The sequence below is a fragment of the Taudactylus pleione genome, unplaced genomic scaffold (genome assembly GCF_031769625.1).
Source record: "Taudactylus pleione unplaced genomic scaffold, aTauple2 ptg000032l, whole genome shotgun sequence".
NCBI lineage: Eukaryota > Metazoa > Chordata > Amphibia > Anura > Myobatrachidae > Taudactylus > Taudactylus pleione.
This window is the reverse complement of record NW_028284434.1, coordinates 35,005,884-35,033,070: the sequence shown is the minus strand read 5'-3', so window position 1 is coordinate 35,033,070 and position 27,187 is coordinate 35,005,884.

Genomic DNA, 27,187 nt, shown 5'->3' with positions numbered 1-27,187 from the left:
AACACTTCTTCAAAGCCGCATTTATGCACCTGCTGCGGCTGTTTAAAAATCCCAACTACCTTCAGCAGGCCGAATCGGTGGCACCCATAGTGATCCCCCATGTCAGGACATCTTCTAGGGGGTGACAGGCTGATTTCCACAAAAGTGACAGGACTTTTTGATACTTACCTTTCCGCCGGGTCCTGTTTTTGCTGATTCCTAATTGAATACGGGGATAAGCGGGTGCGCACCCGATACTTTATCCCTGGAAAAAAGGGCGATGATGGTGAAAAGTCCGACCTTTGACTTTTCACCTCAAATTGAATATGGCCCATAGTTGAGGTTAGAATGAGCAGCAGTTTAGAAGAAAATTGAAATGTAATTAATGGAGAGGATGGTACAAAAACATAGCCATATTTATAATGGGTGCAGGGTGTGCGGTGCACACGGATCCCTGGGTCCAGCACCCCCTGCACCTAAAGTAAACTTACCTTTCTCCAGCAAGTGGGTCCCTTATCCTCCATGGTGCGATCTTCCCAGTGACATCTTTGAGAAGATGGTGCAGAACAGTGACAACAAAGACTTTGGCACTGTGACAGAGCCTTTGCTCTCTTGTGTGCATACACCATCTTCCCGAGTATCATAGTGAAGATGGCGCCACAGAGTATGAGAAGGGACCCACTTGCCGGAGCAAAGTACGAAGCTGGTTGGGGAGGCCCGCTGCTCAAATGGGAGGGCCCGCTGCTCAGATGAGAGGATCCTGCTGCTCAGATGGGAGGGCCCGCTGCTCAGATGGGAGGGCCTGCTGCCCAGATGGGAGGGTCCACTGCTCAGATGGGAGGGCCCTGCTGCCCAGATGGGAGGGTCCGCTGCTCAGATGGGAGGGCCCTGCTGCTCAGATGAGAGGATTCTGCTACTCAGATGGGAGGGAGGGCCTGCTGCTCAGATGGGAGGGCCCGCTGCTCAGATGGAAGGGTCTGCTGCTCAGATGGGAGGGCACAAAGCATCTGCACTTAGGTACTTCCAAACGTAGAATGGGCTGTGCACTTGTGTAAGGAGGCCAAGTCTGCAAAAATAGTATGCACTGCATGCCCTAATTGTTAGTAATTTGTAACTCTCTAAAAATGTATGTAATTCCTGGACACAGGGGCGTAATAATGCCTGAGGGCAGCAGGACCCTACTGGGACCCCAAGCCCCGTATCTTACCTTGCTCTGGCAAGTGAGTTCCTCCTACTCTGCGGCCTCATCTTCCCAGTGATAATCGGGAAGATGGCGCAAGTGCACAGGCCCTGGCACATTCCAAGAAGTTTTGCTTCCATTGCGCAGCGCCATCTTCCCGGAAATGTCACTTTGAAGATGGCGCCGCGGAGGACAGACCCACTTGCCGGAGCGAGGCAGGTATACCTTGGTTGCCCACACACCCTGCACCCATTATAAATACGCCTATGCCTGGGCAACTGTTACACAGGGGTGTAATGTGGTTGTGGCAATTGTAGACTTGTTTGGCTCAGTGTCTCTACCCATATCTATTTTGAAGAAACTGCTGCTGTAGAGACCTAAAGGTTTCTGGTGCTGCATATTTGTTTACAATCTGTTCTCAGGGCCTGAAACATTGGGACACTGAAATCTTGCAATACAGTACTTTCTGTTATTGCCTGTTGCGGATGTCGGATATCAACTGCTGCGGCAACTCCTTAGTAATAACAGGTCTGATCACAAAGAAAGATAAACAGACAATATGTCATCAGGTTAGACTTTTCTAAGAATTTTTTTAATGTCAAAACTGAGTTATAGCTTCGAAAAATGATATACATGTTACAAAGATAGAAAGCAAAATAAGGCACAAAAATGATTTAAAAAGTTTCCAGTTATCATCGGATTAAATAAAACTGTTTCATGGAAAAAAAAATACTTTAAATATTTTTTTTTTCTTTTTTCTTTCTTGAGTCTCTATAAGAGTTGGGAAGGGGACGGTCTCTTCCAGGAAACTTTCAGCTGCATTTGGCAAGAGCCAAAGCAAATATACAGAAGCTCAAGTATTTACTGAACTTTGCAAAAGCTGCAGAAGTAACTGTAAGGAGAGAGAATTCCCTGCAAAAGCTATATGTTGGCTTTTGTTGTAAAACCTATGATTATTCTATGACTTGCAGGAACTACTTTTTTGTAGGGCTGAGCGGGTTCGGTTTTACTCGGATTTACTCGGATCTTTAAACGGCATTTTATTGGCTATCGCCTATCATGTGTTTTGGATAGCCAATATAATAAATCCGAATTTGCGGTAAAGTGGCAATAAGAACCGAGTAAATCCGAGTAAAACCGAGCCTGCACATCCCTACTTTTTTTACCTCTAATATCCCATACCTCCCAACTGTCCCGCATTCAGCTTATAGTGAAGGCTGCCATGTTTAATATGTTAATTTTAGTGACTTATATGTGTACTTACCCTCTTCTCCCGGGAATGGCCTGCTGTCCCCATACACTTGTATCACAGATATCTCCTGCTTAGCTTTCTCTCCCGGTATGGCCTGCTGTCCCCATACACTAGTATCACAGATATCTCCTGCTTACTTTTCTCTCCCGGAATGGCCAGCTGTCCCCATACACTAGTATCACAGATATCTCCTGCTTACCTTCCTCTCCCGGAATGGCCCTCTGTCCCCATACACTAGTCTCACAGATATCTCCTGCTTACTTTTCTCTCCCGGAATGGCCCGCTGTCCCCATTCACTAGTATCATAGATATCTCCTGCTTACTTTTCTCTCCCGGAGTGGCCAGCTGTCCCCATACACTAGTATCACAGATATCTCCTGCTTACCTTCCTCTCCTGGAATGGCCCTCTGTCCCCATACACTAGTCTCACAGATATCTCCTGCTTACTTTTCTCTCCCGGAATGGCCCGCTGTCCCCATTCACTAGTATCACAGATATCTCCTGCTTACTTTTCTCTCCCGAAATGGTCCGCTGTCCCCATACACTAGTATCACAGATATCTCCTGCTTACTTTTCTCTCCCAGAATGGGCCGCTGTCACCATACACTAGTACCACAGATATCTCCTGCTTACTTTTCTCTCCCGGAATGGCCTGCTGTCCCCATACACTAGTATCACAGATATCTCCTGCTTACTTTTCTCTCCCGGAATGGCCCGCTGTCCCCATACACTAGTATCACAGATATCACCTGCTTACTTTTCTCTCCCAGAATGGTCCGCTGTTCCCATACACTAGTACCACAGAAATCTTCTGCTTACCCTCCTCTCCCGGAATGGCCTGCTGTCCCCATACACTAGTATCACAGATATCTCCTGCTTACTTTTCTCTCCCGGAATGTCCCGCTGTCACCATACACTAGTATCACAGAAATCTCCTGCTTACCCTCTTCTCCCGGGAATGGCCTGCTGTCCCCATACACTAGTATCCCAGATATCTCCTGCTTACCCTCCTCTCCCGTGAATGGCCTGCTGTCCCCATACACTAGTATCACAGATATCTCCTGCTTACCTTTCTCTACTGGAATGGCCCTCTGTCCCCATACACAAGTATCACAGATATCTCCTGCTTACCTTCCTCTCCCGGAATGGCCCTCTGTCCCCATACACTAGTATCACAGATATCTCCTGCTTACTTTTCTCTCCACGAATGGCCCTCTGTCCCCATACACTAGTCTCACAGATATCTCCTGCTTACTTTTCTCTCCCAGAATGGCCCGCTGTCCCCATTCACAAGTTTCACAGATATCTCCTGCTTACTTTTCTCTCCCGGAGTGGCCAGCTGTCCCCATACACTAGTATCACAGATATCTCCTGCTTACCTTCCTCTCCTGGAATGGCCCTCTGTCCCCATACACTAGTCTCACAGATATCTCCTGCTTACTTTTCTCTCCCGGAATGGCCCGCTGTCCCCATTCACTAGTATCACAGATATCTCCTGCTTACTTTTCTCTCCCGGAATGGCCCGCTGTCCCCATACACTAGTATCACAGATATCTCCTGCTTACTTTTCTCTCCCAGAATGGGCCGCTGTTCCCATACACTAGTACCACAGAAATCTTCTGCTTACCCTCCTCTCCCGGAATGGCCTGCTGTCCCCATACACTAGTATCACAGATATCTCCTGCTTTTTTTTCTCTCCCGGAATGGCCCGCTGTCCCCATACACTAGTATCACAGAAATCTCCTGCTTACCTTTCTCTCCCGGTATGGCCTGCTGTCCCCATACACTAGTATCACAGATATCTCCTGCTTTTTTTTCTCTCCCGGAATGGCCCGCTGTCCCCATACACTAGTATCACAGAAATCTCCTGCTTACCTTTCTCTCCCGGTATGGCCTGCTGTCCCCATACACTAGTATCACAGATATCTCCTGCTTACTTTTCTCTCCCGGAATGTCCCGCTGTCACCATACACTAGTATCACAGAAATCTCCTGCTTACCCTCTTCTCCCGGGAATGGCCTGCTGTCCCCATACACTAGTATCACAGATATCTCCTGCTTACCTTTCTCTCCCGGTATGGCCTGCTGTCCCCATACACTAGTATCACAGATATCTCCTGCTTACTTTTCTCTCCCGGAATGGCCAGCTGTCCCCATACACTAGTATCACAGATATCTCCTGCTTACCTTCCTCTCCCGGAATGTCCCGCTGTCACCATACACTAGTATCACAGAAATCTCCTGCTTACCGTCTTCTCCCGGGAATGGCCTGCTGTCCCCATACACTAGTATCACAGATATCTCCTGCTTACCTTTCTCTGCCGGAATGGCCTGTTGTCCCCATACACAAGTATGGGGACAGAGGGCCTGATTCAGAGCCGCTCGTAAGCGGCCGCTCGTTCGCTCCGAGTGGTGTTTGCACAACTGCGCATGCGTATGGGTCGTAATGCGCATGCGCCAACCAGTCATTGCGGTCAGAAATCGAGCGCTCGCAAAATAGCGAGTGCCTGCTAATTTGAGTGACAGCATGAGGCGTTTGTTGGTGGTAACAGAGGGAAGGTGCTTGAAAACGGGGAGTGGTGATCCGAACGCAGGCATGCCAAACGGTCAAAACGGGCGTTTTAAGGGTGTGCGTAATTAACAAAGCAGCGTCATCGACCACGTCACTTGGTTGTCTCTTAGCCTGAACTGTTCGCATGATTGCAGTAGGATAAACCTACCACAAGCACTGCGAGCATTTCAGATGCCTTTCGATGTACTCGATTAATCCAATAAATAGCGGAGATGACGCAGGATGCGAGCGGCCAGGGGGCGTCTTTACAAAATTGCGAGGCCATGTTTTGTTCGCTCACTCAGACATAGAGGCGTCAACAGACAGCAAAGAGCGAGCGCTCAATTTAAATAGCCGGCCCCTTTTTCTGAACGAGCGAACGCAAGTAGCGTCCGGCTCTGAATCAGGCCCTGAATTCATCAAGCTTCAAATTCAATATTTTCGGAACTTGACTGCGGGAACATTCGCCATCTTCAGATGGCATTTGCTCACGTAGATGGAGTTCCAGATTGCAAAGAGGGATCATTTAGGATCCCTCCGCCCCCATACGCCTGTGCCACCCAGGCACACCTACCGCCATAATAGGCCGCCCAGGAGCATTGCTTCCCGCCAAAGCCCGGTTAAAATAAACCGGGCCCTGCCACCCATCTAGAAAAGTAAAAATCTCAAGCTTCAAGGAAGACACAAAGGTCCTTAATGAACCATTCCAGGCCTGCGCCCATGAGGTGTACTCCGTTTGTCCTATAAAAACTCTCCTCCTTGTATCATATGCGTGGATGCCTGATCACGCGCTCTCCCATTTTGGTGACGAACATGGAAATTGCTGCGTTCCTTTCTACATACCCGATCCAAGGCTGCACCCCCTTGAGACCCTCTCCAAAACTGCCTTGGCACTATTTCTGACAATACCAACCATACAACTGGTCATTTAACTATGATTGTTTGCCAGTCCCATCTAATTGCATGTATTAGTTCACTGCCTTTACACGTACCCAGGTCATTGCCTCAAAATCCAGGGGCCCCAAATCTAGCTTCCGCCAACCATAAAGCATTTAAAAGGCTGGACGAGTGCATACCCCTAAAGCCAAACCACTGTACCCTGCTAGCACCTAACAAATTTTGGGCCTGAAAAGCTAAACGATGTTTGCTAGCCCAGACCCACGAACCCCACCCGACAGTTAGCAATCCTGGGAGTCCCTGCAAAAAGGTTAATTGCATCAGAATTGGTCAAATATTGAACGACCTAGCCAAGGAAAAGAAAACAATACTTGGGTGATCCAGATGAAGGTGAAAAACATAAAACCTCTGTGAGGATAAAACTGAAAAGCCCCTCAAACCCCAAAGTGGCAGTAGGCATAAGGCCCCTGGGCTTCCCAACAAACTCGCAAGGAGCGCAGCTAATTGCGTAGCTTATACCCCGTAAATACTGTAAGTCATGTATGCTGAAGACTTCCATCTCCCTAATTGTTTCAAAGTGTCGATGGAACCACCTGCAGCTGCTGCGCATGTTACAGCCCCAATTCTAAACAAGTGCGTTCAAACTGATCTAAAGGTAAGTCCAAAGCAATCAAACAATTTTGAAACACCTTTGTAAACTGAAATTTGGACAGTGAAGTCCGGTAAGTGTGGACGAGCCATTGAGCGCCAACCAAGGCACGCACACTGTTAAAGCGCTTGGCCAAAGTAACTGGATTGACTACGCGGTCGGCATGCACTGGGTTAGAAATCCAACGCCCTTTAGCCAGCTGATCAGTTTTAAATTTATGAATACGACATAAAATCAGGTCTGTTTTAACCACCACGTTACTGAAAAGCAAACCTGACGATGTCGAGCTCTTATAATCGCCACCAATTCGCCAATTCTAAATGCACCAAAATTAGATAACGAGAATGCCAAACTAAGTAGAGTTGTCTCGTAATCGCCCGCCGCGACCCCCGAAACTGCTATTATAAGCTCCCTTAAGAGCCCTGCATCGATAGGCCTTCTCTTATCCCCTGGAACAATGCTCTCTTTAGCCCACACCCTCATTGCTTTAGTTAACAAAAATTATTTGTTACGGTTTATCTTACCATGCAAGAAAGTAAGAAATGCTGGACAGAGCAGCTGACATGGCAACTGTAGAACGACCCCTCTTGTGCCATCCCAAATGAATTTTAACAAGCAATCGTGAATCGACTTACCTCCCTCTCTCTCGAAAGGTGGGAAGCTCTGCCAAACATTCCAAGCTGCCGAATAAGTCCTCAGCGTACTTGGGGCCAATGACATAATGCAAGACCTTCGATGTTGGTGCGACAATCGCCAGACATGCACAGGACAGGATAAGCCAAGCGCACTAGCACAAAGAACCAGGGCCCAAAATCTATCCCACTGAAAACAAGACAAGGCATCAGCGATTTCATTTTCCACGCCCGGAACGTAGCGAGCCCAGAACTCTATATTCTTGTGCAAACCTAAAAGGGTTAAAAGCCTTAATAAACGCAAGGCTGGACGAGATTCAGCCCTTTGATTATTGATGGTGTACACTACCCCCAAGTTATCACACCAGAAATCGATACTCCTATTGATTAGCTTGCCGGACCACAGCTCGACGGAGACCACAATTGGAAAGAGTTCCAAGAAGCAGCATGCTCACGGTTAAACCGTGCTTCTTCTAAGTATCGAGCCAAGCTTCCGCACACCATTTGCCCTCCAAGAATGCTCCAAAACCTAAAGTACTCGACGCGTCCATAAATAACTGAAGTTGGTAATTGTCCACCGGTGTTGGATCCATATTCACACTCCGTTAAACTCCCATAAGAACATCAGCCATACTCGCAGGTCCTCTTGCATGTCACCCGCCGTGGAGTGCTCTAATCGACGACAAAAAACCCTGCCCATGGGAATCACTCTGCAAGCGAAAATTCAAAAGGCAACTGCTTAAGTTAAACTTTTTTCGACAAAACAAAGGATTCCAAAAGCTCCCCTAACTTTCTAACCTTTTCTAAAGGTAAATAGCAAAGTCTCAATGTAGTATTGATTTCTATCCCCAGGTAGGATAAGCACGTAGACAGGCCTTCCGTTTTATCCCGGGCGACGGGCACCCCTAGTATGGCAAAAAATGCTTGTAGTGAGAAAAGCAAATCCCCGCAAACCGAGCGTCTCGCTGGTCCCACTAACAAAAAATCATCCAGGTAATGGGCAACACCTCCCTGACCCGTACCTGCCTGTACGCACCATTGCAAAAATGAACTGAATTGCTCGAAGAATGAACAAAAGATGGAACAACCCTTTGGGAGACACTTGTCGACTTAATACTGCCCTGCGAGTTTAAAACCCATATATTTAAAAGATTCGGGGTGAAGCTGCAGCAGCCTGAAGGCGGATTCGATATCCATAAATTATAAACACTTTGGTGGTGCGCTCTGGGTTACGCTAACTGGATGGTGTGTGATTGAGATCCAAAAGTTCCTTAATGTCAGTCTGTAGAATGGAATGTTCCAAAAACAACAACCACTAATGTCTCAAAAAATGTTCCTTTCCCTGACCGGGAGATGTCTATAATTATGTCCACAATATTAAGTCAGTCCTTATAGGAATCCAAATATGAGGGGTCCCAGATAAATGTCTTAATAAATCTGTGGGATGTGTGTTCTTATACAATACAGTCTCAAAGTATCATAGTATATAAATGTCTTTCTTAAATCTGTAGGATGGGTGTTCTGCTTTAAACGTGACCTCTCTCCTCTCCACCTCAAATGTAATGCATAGGCACAGTATCAGGAACAGGGTATACACGATAATGCAGGTAGGTAAGTGATGGATGTACTTACCAATTGGATTGGTGTGTTCCTGCTGGTATCACTTGTCCTGGTGCTTGAAGAGGTTGTGATGGAGAGAGGAGTAATATGTATAATATAAAGAAGACTATGAGCTCCAATGTAACTATGAGCTCCAATTGTAAAAATATTAGGACTCACAGGAGTCTAAACAACAAATAATAATAAGTAATTGAGGAAGTCCCAAAAAGTGCAATGCACATGTAGTGAACTAAGGACCTTATTCAGAGTCGGTCGCGAGCGCTGAGCGCTCGCAACCGACTCGCTGTTGGTCCACAGGGCATGCGCACGACGGAGACGGCTCCGTCGTGCGCAAGCGCGAGCCCCCGCTAACGATGGATCACCCGTCGTTAGCGGGCTCGAAGCAGACGGAGTGAGCTGTCGATGTTGATTGACAGCTCGCTCCATTTGCTGGGCGGGCAGGGGGCGTGCCCGGCCAAACGGAGGCGTTCCTTTCGGAACGCTTGCCGTTTTGTGGGCGTCCCCACTGACATCATCAGTGATGTCAGTGGGGAGCTTCCTGCTCAAACAGAGCAGGAAGTTCCCTGGGGCTTAAGGTTGACGAGACCCTACCCTAGGGTCTCGTCATAAGCTCCGATGGTCGCGATGGTCTTGACCATCGCGACCATCTCCCTTAGCAGTCGTTAGAGCTGTGGGTGTTAACCCACAGCCTAACAACCGACATGGAGGCGGCCGTTCAGGATGCAAGCGGCCGCCCTGTTTCTGAGCGACCGCTTGCATCCTATGACCGCCTCTGAATGAGGCCGTAAGTTCTTTGTATAAAAAGGGGGCATGGCCCAACGCGTTTCATCCAGAAAATTTGACTTTTTCAAGGTGCCTACCTTCATCTCTTCGATATCCACCTTGGCCAAAAGCGCCTGCCTACCGAAACCTTGTACAATTTCTAGGGCCTGTTCGAATGACTGGTATTTCACGCTGCAATCCTCCGCATCTAGAGCATCGTTGACTGACCCTCCTCAAAGGTGTTGAATTAACTGAAACTTGCCCAGTTCTTTCTTTGGAACCACCCCAACGGTGAGATGCATAGATCCCTCAGGGAGAGATGAGAAAGGTATGCACATGCGTCCCAATTGCACCTCTGCAGTCACTTTACACATGGCTACATCTAGATGTTCCCTTAATGACCGCAAATTTAGTTTGGAAACTACACAAATATCGCAAGTTAAAGGTAGACGAAAACCATCCCTAAAACTGTCTAGCAAAAACGCCACCTGCACCTTGAAAGGATAGCAGCCTAACCACTTCTCCAACTCAACTAAATTAATGGGCGATTTCGCCTAACTTAACACCGCCTCGTTGGTCCCCGCGGTGCTCCCCCTGGCCTGACTCGGTATTCCCAACACGGGAGCAGTCCTTGGCTGGGTGTCCGCTACCGCACAGCATGCAGATGTGCCTATATCTACAACCTGCACCTTTGTTGCATTGGGCGTTATTGAACGTGTAACATTTCCCGCAACCGACCCCTGGTGGGGCGGAGCGTACTGGAAGGCTGTTTCCTGCCCACGCCGGAATCCGTGGGCCCTTTGATTTGTTGAATGAATTCTAGCCAGACCTCGATGTCCTTGAAGCCAAATTGGAATATGTCCTGACCCTCTTATTTCTTCCTAAAGGTTTCATCGTATTGACGCCACGCATTCGCTTTAGCCGAGATACACATGCCTTGAACTAGTTGCATGTATTTCAACGCGTTCATGTATTCATCTGGCCTAGTTTCCAAGTAATATGCCGCTAAAAACATATATGCCGGACATATATGCCGGACAACCAATTAGCATAGGATCGTCTGGTTTCCTCCGCTATTGCCCCTGCGGACTTCGTCTGATCAAGCACCTTTTTTGTGCTGCGGTAATGGCGAACATGTCAACAAATTTACCCTTTTTAATCTGCTCCCTCACTTTTCGATCTTAGGGCCTGATTCAGACCCGCTCGCAGGCGCACAGCGCTCGCAAATGGGTCAATGGTCCCCCTCTGCGCATGCGCCGCCTCTGGCATGCGCATGCCCGGCCTCCGGCGTGTGCATGCGCGAGACCCGTCCAGTGACGGCAGCTCTGTCACTACGGGTCTCTCTACAAGACTGGGTGGCTGTCGATGTTGATTGACAGCTCACCCTATTTTGTAGGCGGGGAGGGGGGGTGGCTGCACGGACGCAGGCGTTCCCTTAGGAACGCCTGGCATTTGAGGGCGTCCCTACTGACATCACTAGTGTTGCCAGTAGTGACTTCCTGATCTATTAGAGCAGGGAGTTCACTCGGGTTTGCGAGAGCCGTGACCCTACCATAGGGTCTCCTCGCAAGCCCGATGGTCGCGATAATTGTGATGGTCTCCAGGCCGCTCGCAAAAGCTGTGGGTGGTCACCCACAGCTTAGCCTGAAGAAAAAAAAATAATAAAAATACCCGCCCTGATTTAGAGCGAGTGCACGCCAGCAGTGAGCGGCTCTGAATCAGGCCCTTAGACCCCTAAGAGTGGCCGTGTTTGCACAATGAACCACGTTCCGTCGCGACACTATGCTAGTTCTTTTTGGGCTGCCCCGTTTCCCCTTCTGCGTTAAATATTTAATGAATTTACGCAGCCTGTGGAGCTAGAAGAGCCACTAGAAGAGTCAGGGGGGGGAGGCACTGCGTCAAGGGGGAACAGCATGCTCACCGGGTCTTGTAGTAGATGGTCCAGCCACAGCCGACTGTGCAGATATGTCTTGTTCCTCTGCCACCTCTGACTCGTCGTTGTCTCAGCACTGACTGTGATTGATCCATCTTGCAGAACCATGGAAGCCATGGAAACGGGAATCTGGGTGCTTGAAATAACAGAGAGTGAGGCGGGCGGAGGTGGTAAAGCCACCGCAGTTGGATCGGGTGGCGGCGGGCGAAGAGTAGGGAGGGAGGCATAAACTGCAGGGGGGGCACCGGGCCAGGTGGAAGAGGTGGGGCCTGTGTGAACATGCCTGCAGGAATGGGGGGCTGTCTGGTAAGCTTGGAAAAAACCTGCAGATCCTAGTGACAGGGGGTCGGGTGTGGGGAATCCGGGGGGGGTAAGACATATTGAAGTGGAGCCTGCTGTAAAAGGGGGTTGCGGCACCGTAAGGGGGCACAATTGAAAAGTGCATATTTTGCTGCTGCGCCGGGAAAATAAGGGGACCAGTCGGGGTGCATTAAAGGGGGGCTTTGCAGCACTTGCGCCCATACATTCCTGGGGTATACAGGGGCAAATTGGTCAATTGCAGGTGAGGGGGAGGCCAAATGTTGTGACACCATGGGGTACTGGGGGCCCTGGATGAATTAGGACTTGCCTGGGACAGCTGTGAGTCCCTGGGGCTGAATAACAGGGGAGGATCCACCCTAACCAAATTGTGCCCTCCTGCTCCTAAAGCAGAGGCGGTGGGGGTGGGTTATTGGTTAGCAGTTGGCTGCTGGTAGAGAACTAACCCTTAGGTAAAATGGCCACTGGGGATTGGTGGGCGGGCCAAAGCGCCTATGCCAGGACTGCCCTAGTTAAATCTTCCTGCTGGCAGCTGGCTTGTTTATTTAAGGTAAGTATAGAGCCGGGGCTCTCTTGAGACTGCCTTATTACGGAGCTGTGCTGTCCCTTGCGCAGCTTAGTCTCACTGCTTGCTGCTAGCTGTATCTACTGTAACGGAGATGTGGGAGGGCATAACTGCTCTGTACGTTTGCTATTAGGCTGGTGTTTGGGGGAAACCTTATAAGTTCCACGAGTAGAGGGTTTCTTGACTGTCTATTTGGGGCAACAGAGGGTACATACTGTTGTAGATGGCAGGGATGCTGATTGGCTGCTTACTCCCGCTGCGATAATCCTTAATTGCGGTCTCCATCTGTCACAGGATTTCCAACCACCTCCGATGGGTCTCTCTCTGACCCCGCCTCCGGACACGCCTCCGCTTTCCCCGGCAGCCGTCACTCAAAGAACCCCCGCTGGAGCCGCGCCTCCTCCCGACAGCACTTCCGTCTGCTTCCGGCTGCCCCCTCCTGCCGCTCGGACACCTCTGTGATGCCGCTCCGTCTCTGCCCGCCTCTGCACCACCGGCTGACACTCCCCGACTCCAACGTGTATCTCACTTCCTCTGTCTCTCCTTAACAACTGCGCACTTGCCGCGCGTACTCTGCCCTTTTTAAAGGCAGAACTCTCCTCCTCGTGCTCTCAACGGCCCTCCACTACTCACATGCTATCTCTCCACACTCCCCTTCTGCCCAGACAGGGCAGTTTCCACCCTATTATTCTCCTTTGGTACGTTCTGTCCTTGTGTCCCTCCACAAGTTAGCAGGTGTTCTACTGGGTATCACCAAGTCCTCCCCCCATAATAGGGGTCAGTCCTCCAACCTATTCTCCTTACACCAGTCCAGCACATAGATAAATAGGCATAGGTTAAGATCATTTATATTAAACATGTTAACAGCATTCTGGTGCCCCACTGGTTGGTTCCCATATTTGCGGGGTACCACATTCCTCCCTACTTGAATCATGCGTGCCCTCACGCGTTTCACCATTTCAACAAGTTAAACCAATGTTACTTTATAACATTCTACTGTATAGTTTGATCAATCATTGACAGGTACAACAATTAACTCTTATCATTACTTTATAACATTCTACTGTATAGTTTGATCAATCAATGACAGTTACAACAATTAACTTTTATTCACGATATCTAAGTGTTAATAGTCCTTTTGTGCTTCTCTCGGAACGTCTTAGTTGACCTTCTCCTTCTTCTGTTTCTCTTGGGATGGTTGTGGCATTCTCTTCCAATGTCACTGTTCCAGCTAGATTGGAGGATAATAGAACTGGCCAATATGTACTCATCAATATGTTCATAAATTCATTGGAACTCTGAGTATCGGGTTCCATTGGCATTCTGTGAGTATGTTCCTCCCTCTCTTGACCAGTTTTAGTTTGGTTGGAGTGCAGTTTCAATTGGTTTCTATGGACCACTATAGTACGACTCCCATCCTCTTTTTGTATCTTGTATATGTCTAACTCAGTTTGTGATGATTCCAGGATAACATAAGGTGTTGGTTCCCACCAAGGGTCAAGTTTACTATGTCTCTGGTTATTTTTCTTCAGAACTCGATCCCCTATGTTTAAGGGTTTGGCACAAGCTGTCAGATCGTAATTCTCTTTCTGTCTCTTATGGGTAACTTCGACATGTCGTTTCACGATTTCTTGCGTTGTTTGCAATCTTCATTGGTGCTTTGTCACCCAGTTAGTTGTTGGATCAGATTCTTGCTCTCCAGTAAGTGGTACTTGCAGTCGAATATCCTCAGTTAACTGTCCGGCTCTTCCGAATAGCAAGTAGTACGGTGTGTATCCGGTTGCGCTGTGGGTGGTATTGTTGTAAATATAAATTAATTCCGCTACCATCACAGGCCATTCCTGTCGCTCTTGTACGGATAACGCCCTAAGCATATGTATTAGTGTTTGGTTGGTACGTTCACAAAGACCATTCCCTTGTGGGTGGTAGGCGGTCGTCTGAAGTTTTTGACACCCATACAGGGCACACAGTTCTTGGAAAAGTTTAGCAGTAAACGCTGGTCCTTGGTCGGTTAACATTTTCATCGCATAACCATAAGGACATACGAAGGCTCTCCAGAATACTTCAGCGGTAGTTTTTGCTGACAAGTTCTTTACTGGTAATACCACCGCAAATTTAGTATAATGGTCTACGATGGTAAGTGCGTATTCGTATCCAGTGTGACTTTTCTCTAATTTCACATGATCCAACGTTACTAACTCTAGTGGACCTGAACTGCCAATGGGATGGAGTGGGGCTTTCTGAGTGCTCAACGAAGGTTTCCTCAAACTACACCTGACGCAGTTCTGGCACCACTTTTCCACGTCTGCTCATAGACCGACCCAATAGAAACATTGTCTAAGAGTAGCTTCGGTTTTCTGATGGCCAAAATGGCCCCGAACGATCATGATAGGCTCATAGCAACTCTTCTGCTCTTTTCCTTGGAATCAGAATTTGACTCTGGAGCAAATGAGTTTTTGGATTGACACTTTGTCTCATTATCATTCCTTCTTGTATGCTCAGTTTGTCTCTCTGTCTCCAAAGTTTGTTTAATTCTTCAGGTAGCATTTGCTTTTTCCTTCTCCCTCCCACTCGTAACATAGTCCTCAGTTGTTGAAGCAGAGGGGATTCTTCCTGCCACCTTTGCCACTCTCCGGTAGGCCCCGTACCTATGGCTTCATAATTGAGATAAATGCAGGAAGAAACAACTCGTTTTTTTCCTGGGACAACATCTCGGATGAATGCAGGAATTTCAATTGTCTCCCATTGGTCCTCCCGCTCCGGTTCCTCTTTGTTGGGTAGTCGGGACAAGGCATCCGCATTGCCATTGCTCCTTCCAGCCCGTTAGGTGAATTGGAAATTGGCCAGGCGGGCATACCAGCATTGCTCTAATGCTCCCAGTTGGGCCGTTTGCAAGTGGGCCAGTGGATTGCAATCTGTGTAAGCTGTGAAAGGCGTCATCAACAAATAGTCCTTACATTTTTATGTTACTGCCCACACCAACGCTAAGAATTCGAGTTTGAAGGCACTGTAGTTGGAATCGTTCCTTTCGGTCTTTTTCAATCCTCGACTGGCATAAGCGATAACTCGATCCTCACCATCCTGCTTTTGTGCAAGCACTGCACCTAACCCTTGCCTACTAGTGTCAGTGTACAAGGAGAATGGGCGACTATAATCAGGATAGGCCAGGATGGCGGCTTGCATCAGTTCTTGTCTCAACTTTTCGAAGACCTCTTGCTGCCGATCAGTCCACTCTACTCCAGCAGTCATATTCCTTCCTGACTTCGGTAATCCCCCGAGGAGTTCGTGCAAAGGACAGGCTATTTTAGCAAAATTCCTGATGAATCGGTGATAATATCCCACGAATCCCAAAAACCGCCTCGCATCCTTAATAGTGCGTGGGACTGGCCATTCTTGAATCACTTGAATTTTGTCGGTATCAGGAGTCACCCCTTTGGAACTCACTATGTGACCCAGGTATTTAACCTCTGGTTTCAGAAGGTGACACTTCGCTGGGTTGAGCTTAAGTCCATATTTGGCAAGGCGTTTGAACACTACTTGTAGATGTGTTAAATGTTCCTCGTAGGTTCGGGAGAAAATGATAATGTCATCGAGATACAAGAGTACTAGCTCGAAATTGAGGTGTCCCAAGCAATGCTCCATAACCCTCTGAAAGGTAGCAGGAGCATTGCACAACCGAAAGGGCATCTGGTTGAATTCGTGTAAGCCCATTGGGGTTGTGAAGGCAGTCTTTTCCTGATCCTCGGGGGACATCTGAATTTGCCAGTATCCACAGGTCAGGTCCAAGGTGGAGAAATACTGTGCGGACTTCAGAGCCACTAGGGACTCCTCTATGTGGGGTGGGTGATGTGATTTAGTTTCCGGTAGTCAACACAAAGTCTCAGTTGACCATTCTTTTTCTTCACTAGCACCATGGGCACTGCACACCAGCTATGACTCTCCCGGATCACTCCTGCAGCTTTCATTTCCTCCAGCATCTGTCGCACGGGTTGGTACAGCGCTTGCGCCAGGGGATGGTGCCTCTCTTTGATGGGCGGCTCATCACCGGTTACAATTTGATGATGTATATTAGTTACGGTTCCGAAGTCTGCCGGATGTTTACTAAAGGCTTCACCATTCTCCTTCACTACCTTCAAAGCTCCTTCTCTTTGAGCTTGTGAGGTATCCTCTCCCCCGATATGTACCTCTTTCAACCATGACAATGTCTTGGGCGCTGTGTCTTCTGATTTTTCTGGGACCTTTTGGGTGTTAATTCCTAGACTATAGACATCCTGAAAGGTAGTCCATACCAGTCTGGCCACAGGCTGATGTCGGTATAGTTTCACTGTTCGGTTATGTGGATTTAAAATTCTGATGGGCACTCGTCCTTGATCCACTGTAACAACGGTATGAGCGACCACTACTTCCCCCTTGTTCATCATCAAACAGGGTTCTATTATGGCTTCATATTTTCTTCCTCCAAGTCCACTAGGTCCTTTTCCCCAAAGGAGAAATTCTGAGTTTGGTGGCACTTTTATGGGCTTGCCATTGGTGATCTGGATTTACCCTAGCTCACCTTCTGCATTCACCACACATTGATGTCCCTGAAGCACCTTGATAGTCTTCCTCAATACCCGCTGTTCGGTCATAACGGCTTGGGTCAACTCTTTCCTTAGAGCCGTGATCCATTCTTCCGGGCACCTCTGCAGAGCGTTCATGCCCAAAATAATAGGAGCTGTCTTTGGGTGTTCAGTATGGGTAATCATGCATCCTTGGTGGGGTAACGAACTCTTCCCAATTTTAATATCCACCTCCCAGTATCCGAGGCAATTAATCCCTAAGCCGTTACTGGCTATTAATTGTAGCCAGATGGGCGGGGGCACCTTCAGCCCAATGTTGCTGGAATAATGTAGATTGTATGGTCGTAATTTGAGATCCAGTGTCAATCATAGCAGTTGTCTGAATTCCGTTAATATCAATGGTGAGCATGGGGCATTTTCCCACATAGCGTGGCCACCATTCTTCCAGGATTGGATCTGCCATTACTGTTCCCCCCGAGGTTCGCTCTCTCTCCTCGGGGCCTGGGAGTTTAAATCTTCCTCCTGTGGACAATTTCTCTCAATATGACCTGGCCTTTGGCAACGACGGCAAATAGGACGTCCTTGAGCATCAAATTGATCTGTAGCTCGCCGGCCTGTTCTCTTAGGAGGAGTCCACCAATCATCTGAATTTTGTTCCCGGTCGCTCCTCCCTCTCGACATTTGGGGATTAAAATATTTATTTCTCTTTAGAGTCCGAACTTCTTGGTGCATTTCAGCCATCCCTACTGTTAGTTCTTTCAATTGGTTCTGTAACATTTCAAACGGGTCGGCACAGGGTGCACCATTCTGTTTGGCGGAATCTTTTCTGTTCATCGCATTTCCTTCCCCCACATATCTCGTTCTGGTTATATTTTGGCTTCCCTGATACTCCGGCATTTCTGGAAAGTTTAATTCCGGTCCACTTTGAGATCCCACTACTTTTATGGCTGCTTCTTTGAAATCTAGGAAAGAGTGTTCTGGCATTTGCATTCTTAATAATCTCAATTGGGTCTTTACGCCGTCTCCGTTAGAGCCCTCGATGAATCGGGCTATGAGTACGTCATCAGTATCTCCCACTTCTTCATTTCCAATAATTCGGATATCTCGAAGTGTTTCTTGTAGACTTAGGGTGTAATCTCTTAACGTCTCCCCCCGGGAACTGTTTACGTCCATAGAACAACATTTTAAGTTCTGAAACTGTCCGGGTTTCAAAAGTGGCGGCCAGTCGCTGGAAGATCTGGTCTGCGTTACGTCTTTCCTCTGCTGGCCATGATGTCACTTCCCGTAGAGCCGCCCCTTTTAGCTGGCCAATAATGATTTCCACCTGTTGACGTTCATTTAACGGGTATAACCTAAACATTGATCTTATTTTATTTCGAAACTCCATTAGGTTACTCCCTTTGCCTCCATACTTGTCTCCACTAAAAGTAGGCAGCCAGGGAGCCCCGAAGTAATAGGGAAGGGTTATGGGGTTGATTTGCGGTATGCCACTTCCACTTGCTCCCGCCAAATCCCCCATTGCTCTTTGCTCTTGTGACATTGTAATCTTTCTAGCGACCCTCCACTTACGCTCTTCACTTTGGGCTCTGTATCCTGTTCGTGACGCCAAATGTTATACCCCTAACTGATTGGTTAGACGTAAGAATGGGGTTTCTCGGTTCTCATTCAATACAGAGAGGTCAAGAGGTAAGTATTTTATTAGGGTAGAAGAAATTGAATTATAATGCCTACACTCTAATGGATAAATTACAAGTTAAATTACAATCAGGATAACTCTTCTTTTTGCAACACACAATAAAATTAACCAACAGTTCAAATTTTATTATACGAGAACACAGCCTCCTGATTATCGGTAAAGAATCCTCTCCTCCTGCTGGTTCCTAAAATTAAAACACACAGTACTTTTCCTAGAACAAATTAACTTAAACGACCATAACCATACCGTACTGACACTAGATATTACCTTACACAGTCAATTTAGACAGTAAATTACCCTATTTTCTAAACGTTTCTGGCCAGAAACCTACATGTTCATGGGCTCGTTTACAACATAAGTCCCGTTGGTGTACACAATGTTGCCCGCGTACTAGTTCCCTTTTATGCTAACACTGACTTAGGTTGTCATTTATACTGTCGCTTCTCTTATAGTAAATCAGATTAGCTAAGAGGAACTTGCTGTTGTGAGATCGATCTCTCCTTATTAATTCTGCCAAATGTTGTGGCTAACTTCTATATATATATCTAGTTGAAGAATAAGTGTCTAGTTACACTTCCACAAGTCAATGAGGGTGCAATTTAACCAATTAGTGGTTTTATTACAGATTAGTTCCTACAGATAGACTTTGGGCCTGATTCAGACCCACCCACGAGCGGCTGTCCGCTCGCAAGTGGGTCGATGTTATGCACTGAGCATGTGCACGACGGAGATAGCTCCATCGTGCGCATGCGCCAGACGCGACGAGCGAAGGAAAGTCCTTCGCTCGTTGTGTCTGATCAAAGGGGGCGTGCTGTCAATGTTGATTGACAGCGCGCCCCCTTTGGCGTGCCTCCCTGATGGGGGCGTTCCCACGGGAACGCCTCCCGTCAGAAGCCGGCCCACTGACATCACTAGTGATGTCAGTGGGAGTGATTTTGGCTCTGATAGAGCCAAAATCACTCCGGAGCTTGCGGTTGAAAACCTCAACCGCAGGCTCCGGCTCGCAGTTTCGATGGTCGCGATGGTCACGACCATCGCGGCCATCAAAATGCACGCTCGTATAGGCTGTGGGTGGTGACCCACAGCTATACGAGCGTCCAGGAGGACGCTCCATTTTCATGGAGGGCGGCCCTCATTCAGAGCGTGCGCTCTGCTCAGAGCGTACGGCTCTGAATGAGGGCCTTTATTCCTTCTGCTTGCATACTGTCTCTTTTCCCTTGAACTCCACTGACTTCCCCTACTGTGCGGCTGGCAGTCTCAACTACTTTGCCACTTTTACAGTCTATGTATTATCTTTTACTGGCTGTGCGAGCTGGCAGTCTTAGCTACTTTGTAACAGTTTGTTGCTCCCGACTGCCCTAGTTAAATCTTCCTGCTGGCAGCTGGCTTGTTTATTTAAGGTAAGTATAGAGCCGGGGCTCTCTTGAGACTGCCTTATTACGGAGCTGTGCTGTCCCTTGCGCAGCTTAGTCTCACTGCTTGCTGCTAGCTGTATCTACTGTAACGGAGATGTGGGAGGGCATAACTGCTCTGTACATTTGCTATTAGGCTGGTGTTTGGGGGGAAGCTTATAAGTTCCACGAGTAGAGGGTTTCTTGACTGTCTATTTGGGGCAACAGAGGGTACATACTGTTGTAGGTGGCAGGGATGCTGATTGGCTGCTTACCCCCGCTGCGATAATCCTTAATTGCGGTCTCCGTCTGTCACCGGATTTCCAACCACCTCTGATGGGTCTATCTCTGACCCCGCCTCCGGACACGCCTCCGCTTTCCCCGGCAGCCGTCACTCAAAGAACCGCCGCTGGAGCCGAGCCTCCTCCCGACAGCACTTCCGTCTGTTTCCGGCTGCTCCCTCCTGCCGCTCGGACACCTCTGTGATGCTGCTCCGTCTCTGCCCGCCTCTGCACCACCGGCTGACACTCCACGACTCCGCAAGGTAAGACTTTATGCAGCGCGTATCTCACTGCCTCTGTCTCTCCTTAACAACTGCGCACTTGCCGCGTGTACTCTGCCCTTTTTATAGGCAGAACTCTCCTCCTCGTGCTCTCCTCAAATGCCCTCCACTACTCACGCGCTATCTCTCCACACTCCCCTTCTGCCCAGACAGGGCAGTTTCCACCCTATTATTCTCCTTTGGTACGTTCTGTCCTCGTGTCCCTCCACAAGTTAGCAGGTGTTCTACTGGGCATCACCAAGTCCTCCCCCCATAATAGGGGTCAGTCCTCTAACCTATTCTCCTTACACCAGTCCAGCACATAGACAAATAGGCATAGGTTAAGATCATTTATATTAAACATGTTAACAGCATTCTGCTGCACCAACGGTTGTTTCCCCTATTTGCGGGGTACCACATCATGACCCGGGAACAACCCGTTTTCAACCCTGCTCTCAACCCGAGTAAGATTGCCCGGTAAATCGACCCAGGTTATTTTTTTGGGAGCCGTTCACACAGAGCCTCAACCCGGATCGACCTGGCAATAACCCGGGTTATTTGTTTGGTGTAAAAGGGGTGTTAGTGGGCAATGTTTCATGAATAATTGTCTGCTCCATATCCTGTATAAGCTTCCATAAATCATACCTGTCAACATTATGAGCTAACACATCATCACTCACTACAGGATGCCAACAATCTGTAATAAAAGAGGGATAGGCTCAACACAAGGCTCAAATGAAAAATAAAATATACTAAAAATAAACTATTATTCTTCCAATTGAAACATTTACTTAGCAATTGGTTTTGTTGCATCATTCTCAAACTTCTTTAGTCTAAAGGGTCTATTCATCATGTCTTAATTTCTACAAAAAGTATGTGAAAATGGAATCTTTAACCTACTTTTGTAGAAATTAAGTTGTAGAAATTAAGTTACAGAGCCATTCATCGCTGATGTCTCCTGGTTACAATTCTCCCCAGATAATTTCCACAGTCCCAATATTTCAGTCCCCATACTTAGCAAACTCCCGTGAGACGTAAACCTTTGTGGCGAGGCCACACCCCTTTTGCAAGCGCGCAGGGGGACTGCTAGGGCTGATCCGGAGCCCCAGTCTGTCCCTGCTGCCTGTAAATGACAGGCAGCGCGATGCTAGAGAGCCGGCTCCTGCAGTCAAAGCAGGGTTGATGGGAGCTGTCAGCAGAGGGTGAGACACCGGAGGAGAGTAGCCGACGGGGGTGTTTATTGAAAGACCATACAGAGGACCCTGCCTCGCGAAGAGGGGGGAGGCGGGATTGAGGCACCCGAGCACAGTAGCCAGCGTCGGGATTGAGATGCCTGACAGAGGACATGGCAGCACAGGGAGGATACACCGGAGTAAAGAAACTGGCAGCGCAGGGGAAATTAGCTGTGAGACACTGGGGGAGAGGAACCAGCAGCAGGAGAGGGCACACTGGTCAGAGGATGCCAGCAGGGAGCAGGGACACTGGGAAGAGACTGCCGAGAAGAAAGCACAGAGAGCTGGGACACTAGGGAGAGAAAGTATACAATTGGGAAACCAGCTGCCTTAATACCGGCAGCCCTCTTCACGACTGTCATATCCCGGCGAGGGTGAAATGCCGGGCGTCTTTATCTAGACGCCTGTCATTTCCCTGACGCCGGGAGACAGACGCCCGGCATCCCTTCGAGCGGACAACCACGGGGGGGGGGTTAGGTTTAGGCCACCCAGGGGGTACTTAGGGCTAGGCACCCCCCGGGGGACTTAGGTTTAGGCAGCGGGGAAGGGGGGTTAGGGTTAGGCACTTAGAGGGGGGATTAGGGTTAGGCACTTGGGGGGGAGGTTAGGGTTAGGCACCCCTAAGGAGGGTTAGGGTTAGGGGGTTAGGTTAGGTTAGTTTATACTTACCTTAGGTACGATCGGGATTTCCATCGCTGGTCGTTTTTCGCATGCACACTAGCGTTTCAATTATTCAAAATATCGGCTAGTGCTACGCGGCTTAACAGTGGTCAGAATATGTTAAAGATAGATCACACCACTTTTCAGATGGAGAACTTTCATTGTAGTTAAGCAGCCTCTCTTCAGCAGGAATCGGTATGAGATGCAGCCGGTTCAAATACCGACAGTGAAAGCCTGAATGCTGAAGATCCCGACTAGGGCTGGTAATTAGCCTAACCCTCCCCTCGCCTCCCCCTAACCCTCCCCTAGTGGTGCCTTACCCTAACCTCCCTGGGGCGTGCCTAACCCTAACCTCCCCCCGATGGTGCCTAACCCGAACCCCCTTCCTGCGCCAGAAACCTAACCCTCCCGGGGGTTGCCTGACCCCCCTCCCTGTAGCCTAACCCTAAGCTTCTTTAGGGGGGTGCCTAATCCTAACCCCCCATTCCCAGCTAAGCACGTCTACTTACTGCCGTCTGGACGTTTGGTTGGGATGCCAATGTCGGTATCCTGACGTCCATCGGGCTACCGGCATCGGCATTGTGCCAGGGGGTGGGATTCTGGCATCGGTATTTTGACTGCCGGCATCCTGTCCGCCAGCATATCAACTGCATCCCCTTCAGTATTGTGGCTCTAAATCATGGGTTGACTTGGGAAACCAATGCCCAACTCAAGCAGCCGATAAAAGGGGCAAGCCATTTTGATCAACTTTTATATAATTTGCTAAGGTGTCTGTCCTTTCAAGAGAGTGAGAGAGAAAAAAAAATAAAGAGAGAGACAGGGGGAATATAGAGGGAGACAGCAGGCCTATCAAAAGCTGTGATGGGCCCGGGTCATAGGCAAATGCAGGGGGAATTTCCAGTTGCTTGGAAACCCCCCTCCCCAGCCCACACCATGAAGACCACAATAGAAGTAGCATATGATACTAAAACTGCATGTTTTTAAGATACCCTCAGTGATACACATGAAATAATTAGCACCTCCTGTTGATGTGTGAGCCAGTAATATATACACTTGTGTACCACCTAGGAGATCTGGAAAACATGCACTCTTAGGAGTGCACTGATATAGACCATCTATAGGGTCAATTATTAACACTGTATAATATTACACTATGCAGTGCATAAGGAGACCAATGTGTACATATATGTCCAGGGCGGTGCTAGGTTCTTCTGCTGCTCCCTCAAACTACCTGAAGAAGTGGGGAGAGGAGAGGGAAAGTATACAAAGTCCAACAAAAAAGGGGTTATGGAATATGGACACAAACTATGGGTTCTGTGTGTACCTTTAACTGTGTAAAGCTATTGTAATTCAGGACAGCCTACAAAAGACTGAGCTACATGATAACACACCTATGCTTTACGCTTTGCATGAATGATTTGTTTGCTTTGTGAATTAAATTAGTCACTGAACAGGTTTTATTTTCCTAGAGATGTGATGATAAATAAAACTCATATACAAAATAGAGATTTTCTAGATATGTGCCTTGGATGGTAGCAAGGCAAATAGTAAGATTTAGGCGTATATTTATCAAAGTTTGATTTTACATTTGATTTGATGTTCGATTTAGCTCACCTCAAATCGAATCAAATCGAATGTACAAATCCCTCATCAAATCCCACATTTACTAAAATTCGATTTTAGAAGCCTTTCTAAATCGAATTCAATTTGGTTTGATTTTGAATAGTGATTTGATGTTCGATTTTGCATGTTCATGTACAAATCAAACACCAAATCCCACTTCAAAAAGAACTTCAAAGGACCAAATGAACAGAACTGCTTCATGCTTTCATTTTTAGCATGAGCAGTTTGATTTGACACATACATGCATATATCAGTGAGATGCATGCATGTATCTTACTGTAAACAGCTTGTTAAGTGTTAATTTAATTTTTTTTTTAAATGACGTGGGGTCCCCCCATAAAAGCACAGCCAGCCCAGGACTTTTTATAGCCAGTCCTGGTTGTGTAAGTACAGGTGTAAAATTGCATAGGGTTCCCCTGTACTTAGCGCAACCAGCACCAGGCTCTGATCCGGTCCTTGTTCTTGAATTACAGGGGAAAACAAATGTAGTGTTCCCCTGTAATTTCCACAACCAGTACCGGACCCTTTCTAGCAGGGGGGTAATGTCACAGCCAGGGAAACCCTATCACTGGGTTCCCCAGCCAAAACACTACTCCTGACCACTAGTCAGCCCAGGCTGGGGATCCTTGGGGAGTTGGGGACCCCCCCCAATAAAGGGTCCCCCTCTCCAGGGCACCCCAGGCCTAGGCTGCTAGCCTGGGGCTATTCCTGTCACCCGTGGGTGGCAGGTTGATAGTGTAAAAGTGTAGTGTAAAAAGAGAAGTGTAAACATTGTCTTTATGAGAAGAACTGCAGGTCCCAGCAAGCCTCCCCCACATGCTGGTACTTGGAAAACCACAAGTACCAGCAGGTGGGGCATTAAGGGCCAGCTGGTACCTGTAGTTCACCTGTAAAGAAATGTTTAAATAAAGACAATACACACACACCATGACAGAATAAGTTTAGTACATACACACACACACACTCACACATACTCACCTACATTACCTGGACTGGTCCACTTCTTCCTGTAGGCATCCTTGGTTTTCGCAAAATAAAAAAACTAAAAATACCGACCCACGAACTACGTACCATCCCCGGCCTGGTCTGACTAGCGGTCAGGAGTAATGTTTCGGCTGGGGAACCCTGGCTGTGACATAACCCCCCGCTTGAAAGGGTCCAGTTGTGGAAATTACAGGGAACCCTATGGGGCATATTCAATAGCCTGCGAGAAAAGCCAAAAACCCGCACCTGCGAGGTATTTCCTGCAGGTGCGGGTTTTTTGCTATTCTATTAGGTGCGTGTTTTTTATAAAAACACGCGCCAAGAGGTTTTTTTTTGCGCACCTCCTGAGCAAGCGTGATTTTTCCAGAAATCAATGTTCTTAGGAAAAATCCCTGGGACTTGCTCTGACACCCCCCCCCTCCCCAAAGGACTAATTAAGCAATTGGAAGTATCCAATTAGCTTAATTAGTCCTTAATTACTCACCTTCCGAAGCGCTGTCTTCTCATCTTCTTCTGCATCCAGCGTCGGGAGCCAGCTCTTCTGCAGCAGCGGTGAGTATGTCAGTGTGTGTGCTGTATGTAAGTGTGTATGAGTGACTGTGCGGTGTGTGTGTGTATGAGTGCATGAGTGTGTGTGTGACACCGGTGCGGTGTGTGTGGCCCCCCGGAATGGGTGCTGGGAGAACTACATCTCCCAGCAGCTCTTGCTCCTCCCATCAGCCCCCGGGACTCCCAGAAGCCCCCTCTCCAGTAAGAAGAGAGAGGGGAGGCCGCCGGGAGCCGCGGAGACCCGGACAGGTAAGTGACTTTTTTTTAATTTTTTTTTAATTTACGCGGCGTGTGGTTTTCAGTGATGAAAACCCCACGCCCACTGTTTTTTTAATTGAATCCCGTGGGTATCGGGAGCGCGCATACCCGTGGGATTTCGAAATTGGCCGCAAGGTTTTTTCCTCGCAAAACCTCGCGGCCAATTGAATATACCCCTATGTGTTTTTCCCCCTGTAATTCCAGAACCAGGACTGGATCAGAGCCTGGTGCCGGTTGCGCTAAGTACAGGGGAACCCTACACAATTTTTCCCCTGTACTTACACAACCAGAACTGGCTATGAAAAGTCAGTGGCTGGTTGTGCTTTTTTTTTTTTTTTTTAAATTAACACTTAACAAGCATTTTACACTAAGATACATGCATGCATCTCTCACTGATGTATGCATGCATCTGTGTCAATCCGACCTGCTCAGGCTAAAATCGAAAGCATGAAGCAGGTCTATTAATTTGGGAATTTGAAGTTCGATTTTGTGTTTGATTTCCAATCGAATACTAGTAAATAAGGGATTTGTGTGTTGGTCTATATAAAAGTACTGATGTTTTTCCGATGTTCAATGTTGAGTGGGATTTGAGTGAAATTCATTTTTATGTTCAATTTGACATTCGATTTTGCCTTTAGTAAATCTCCAAATGCAAAATCGAAAGAAAATCAAATGAAAATCAAATGTGAAATCACACTAAAATCAAAATCGAACATTAGTAAATATAGCCCTTAATGTAAGTGTTTTCTTTTCCTGAGTGGTATCGTACCCTTTTCTATTAATGCTATTGTTACACAGTGTACTGTTAATATATGCTATGACTATACCTCAGTCAATCGACAAAAGTACAGAATAGGATTGCCCAGAGCAATATTACTCAGCCTGCACCCGGTGGCCGCCCGCCATATTTGTGGTGATTTCTTCTGAAATATGGCGCCGGTTTCATATTTATGGAGAAATCACCAGAAATATGGCGCGTGCTGACATAGCTAAAACCCTGACTCTTTATCACCTGCTATACATGCGCCATACTGTATATCATCTACACATGTGCTGTATTTTCAGAGGAAAGGGGGCTCGAACATTTGTACATGGGTCTCCTCATGTCTTAAAATACCACTATTTAAATTGAAAATAACTCTTGTAACTCTTGTAGGATTATATTAATTGGTATACTAAATAATTACGTCTCTATACTAATAAGAATGCTCTCACAGCAACATTTTCTTGAATAAAAGTACTATTTATGTGGTCAGGGGTGTAACTAGGTATTTGAAGGCCCCATAGCAAAAGTTTGTAAGGGCCTCTATGTACCACCCAATAGTAAATAATGGATATAACACATGTAACTTTGCCC